The sequence below is a fragment of the Oncorhynchus clarkii genome, chromosome 9 (assembly GCF_045791955.1).
Source record: "Oncorhynchus clarkii lewisi isolate Uvic-CL-2024 chromosome 9, UVic_Ocla_1.0, whole genome shotgun sequence".
Taxonomy (NCBI): Eukaryota; Metazoa; Chordata; class Actinopteri; order Salmoniformes; family Salmonidae; genus Oncorhynchus; species Oncorhynchus clarkii.
The window spans coordinates 24,048,288-24,052,217 of record NC_092155.1 but is presented as its reverse complement, the minus strand read 5'-3'; the positions used below and the strand labels follow the sequence as shown (position 1 = coordinate 24,052,217).

The 3,930-nt window shown below is 42.1% G+C and overlaps 1 pseudogene; it reads right to left on the bottom strand.

Moving 5' to 3' along the window:
* Positions 1–2,872: 2,872 nt before the first annotated feature.
* LOC139417169 (ladderlectin-like) lies at positions 2,873–3,445 on the bottom strand (annotated as a pseudogene).
* Between the last annotated feature and the right edge of the window lie 485 nt (positions 3,446–3,930).

Sequence of the window (3,930 nt, the reverse complement as noted above, 5' to 3'; positions counted from 1 at the left end):
ATCAGCCATTGCCTTAACAGGAAGCCAGTGTAGGGAGGCTAGCATTGGAGTAATATGATCACATTTTTTGGTTCTAGTCGGGATTCTAGCAGGTTGGACTGGTGTGCTTCACTAAATAGATGGCATCATCAGGGAGGAAAATCGTAGATATATTGAAGCAACATCTCAAGACATCAGTCAGGAGGTTAATGCTTGGTCGCAAATGGGTCTTCCAAATGAACAATGACCCCAAGCATACTTCCAAAGTTGTGGAAAAATGGCTTAAGGACAATAAAGTCAAGGTATTGGGAGTGTACATCACGAAGCCCTGACCTCAATCCTATAGAAAATTTGTGGGCAGAACTGAAAAAGCGTGGGCGAGCAAGGAGTCCTACAAACCTGACTCAGTTACACCATCTCTGTCAGAAGGAATGGGACAAAATTCACCCAACTTATTGTGGGAGGCTACCCGAAACGTTTGACCCAATTTAAACTATTTTAAAGGCAGTGCTACCAAATACTAATTGAGATTATGTAAACTTCTGACCCACTGGGAATGTGATGAAAGAAATAATTCTCTCTACTATTATTCTGACATTTCACATTCTTAAAATAAAATGATCCTAACTGACCTAAGACAGAATTTTTACTAGGATTAAATGTCAGGAATTGTGAAACTGCGTTTAAATGTATTTGGCTTAGGTGTATGTAAACTTCAGACTTCAACTGTAGGTAGCCCTCCTGTCAGGTAGCTCGCAAAATATTTTTTTTTTATGAATCTATCAATGTTTTATAGGCTCCTCATTACGAGACTAAGCCCATTTGCCAACTATAAAACCAGTATATATAATATGTATTTATATATGTTTTTCCAGGCTAGCTTGATACTTTTTTCTGACATGCCGAAAATGCAGCCTTGTGATTATATTTGACACATCACAGCCACCAGAGTTTGACATGCGACTACAGTTTGCATTGAATTGTGGGTCATATCAACCCCGCAAGTGACCAAACTTGTTCACTCGCTCCCTCGTGCTAAATTGGGGGCGAGGAGGCAACGTTAGTGAATTGGACCTCCACTTAAGATGCCAATCAAACTGCATCTGTTTTCGATGGGGATTCCCCCGAGGGAAAGCGGATAGCACAAGGGCTGAGGGGGTAAAAATTATGTGTTTGGACTACATGAAGTAAAGAACATTTTAATGTAGCCAAAGATTATAGGGTCCCATAGGAAACACTGAATAACACTTTGGTTCCTACCCTGTCAAAATAACTCCTGCCTGGCATTTTCATTCGTTGTCATGTCACACTGTATTCAAAGTGTCCACCATTATATTCTAACTATAGAATTCAAATAATCATTTTTTTCCATGATTCCAACAGTTTACTCAAGTGTTTTGATCTACATCCAAGTCAAATCGCAATTAACAGAATTTGGTAAAGGTCTAGATATCGTGCAGCCCTACGTGGCAGTGTGGCTTTAAAAATGAGTGCAGGAAATGTGGAAATTGAGAAATGTAGTTTGTTTTATACTGTTCAAATAATCAGAATGGAGAAAGACCCATTTTGAAATAACTTAATGTGTTGCCACCCTATGCAAATTTAGAACATAAAATACCGTCATACTGTCACTTTAAAAAAAATATTGGAATACCGGAATACTGGTATTTTGACAGGATTGACCAGCCCTACGTTACACCCCTACCAAATAGGTCTTGTATTTCAGGCAGAATGCTAATGGGTTTTAGCTAAGCTCAGCACTGTTGATTGCAAAATCTGTCAAAACAATTATTTTTAAGATCGATATTTACAACAGATAGCCTAGCATATGGTGGGGCCAAACAGTGCTGTCACACGCTGCATTCATTCATTCCTGATGTACATTTTGTTGGTGTAAAGTCTCACCCCAAATAGCCTCTTGCTAGTGAGCTGAGAAAAGAGAGCCCCTGAGAAAAATAGTGACCTCTAGTATGTAGGATACAGTACTTTTGTATTGTGCTCCTTTGCAACAATGTCCGTGAAGGGCTGAGTGTCAGAGGCCAGAATCCCAGGTGGCTTGGTCAGTGTGCATCTCTACAGTGTCTTTGGAACACGCTGACTGGTAAAGAGCCACTTGTTATCTGCGAAAAGCAGGCACCTCTTGCCTAAATAATAATTTATGGAAACATTCCAATCCATCAGAGCAGGACACATCTCCTGAGAAAAGACGGGTTTAAGGTTCCTTTGCGCGTGTGTGTCGTGACTCGTGTGTTTATAAAGTGGCTTGCTACTCAGGCCGTTAATGTCAGGTGAAAAGGCTGCTATGGGGGAGACGGAGAACAAGCAAACATGGACTGCGCCGCTCTCACTATTCATTACAATTATGCGAAGTTGGCTCTTTCCTAGTTCCTCTTCCCTAGTCCCTAGCTCTTCCCTAGTTCCCTAAATCCCTTTTTTTAAAGTGCTGAAGTCTCATTTGGGAAATAATTACAATCCGTGAATAATTATTACTGTAGTGTAAAAATTCTTGATTGGTATATTCAATGATTGTCCTTTTTTCCCTTTAAGTTGTATTCTTGACAGATACATAGTCTAAGAATCATGGCGCCCCACAAACCAGTTTAGAGGTTGTCCTTACAATAACATGCGTAGCCACTTGAATATATACAGGACTAATCCTTTATTTACATTTGACAAACATGATCAAACTGCCCTTATTTTGGTCTTAACAAGGTGGCTGTAACTAACAAATGCAGAGATAAAAATCGAAACGATGATGCACATAATGGAGTGCGGTTTTTCGTGTTAGTCATGTTAAGTAGCAATTTAATCTTACTCATTTGCTAATAGTCATCATGAAAATACATAGGAAAACTAAACAAAATAGACATCTTGATTAAGGCGACGTCAGAGCTTATAGTTTCATGGAACATACAGAAGGTAACGTCCTACTGCAGACATAATCATTCCAGCGTTTTTCTTCTCCATAGTTCATATGCATACAGTTCTCATTTCCCATGGCGTTATCAGGCTGTACATTGCTCCAGTCGCGGTAGTAGAACCTGGACCCATCACTCCACAGCCAAAGGCGCTCCTGGGTAGCGTCCTGTCCGCCGATCCAGACTCTTGGGAAGTCGTGTGTCTGTGTGTCTGTCTGCGGATCATCTCCTGAATGAAGTGGTTCTCTTCTGTGCTGTGGATGGATGCCAGGTTGGCCCCCTGAAACACGCAGTACTGCTCCGACTCGGCCCATGTCCGTTCGGTGCGGATGTATGTGAAACAGCGGTGCCCATGTTTGAACCAGCCTGTGGAGCATACGCTACTGCTTTCTGTCTTCACCTGCTCATCCTCCAGAGACATGGACTGCTCTACACCAAGCTCCTCTGATGGCTTGAGAGAGAGAGACCCTGTTTCTCAAACACCTCGAGAGGTGGGTTCTGTTCAAAGTAGTTTCCCTCAACACCCATGTCCTCCATAGGAGGAACATGTTCGGCGTCAATCTTCTGTAAGATTTCAAAAGTAGGGAGCTCTGGGTTTGCCTCTAGTGAACGCTCAAGAGGAAGAAGTTGGGCCTCCATTAAGGGCGTTGTGTTGCTGAGCTCCCAAGACGGCACAGACAAGTAGGAGGATGGTCAACTTTGCCATGGCACTAGTCTCCTATTAGAGGATCCTGTTCATCTGGAGAAAGATATGCACCTTTAATACAGTACAGGCCACAAAGTGAATTCCTAACAATGGTTAACTAGTCAAATCAAAATCAAATGTATTTATATAGCCCTTCGTACATCAGCTGATATCTCAAAGTGCTGTACAGAAACCCAGCCTAAAACCCCAAACAGCAAGCAATGCAGGTGTAGAAGCACGGTGGCTAGGAAAAACTCCCTAGAAAGGCCAAAACCTAGGAAGAAACCTAGAGAGGAACCAGGCTATGTGGGGTGGCCAGTCCTCTTCTGGCTGTGCCGGGTGGAGATT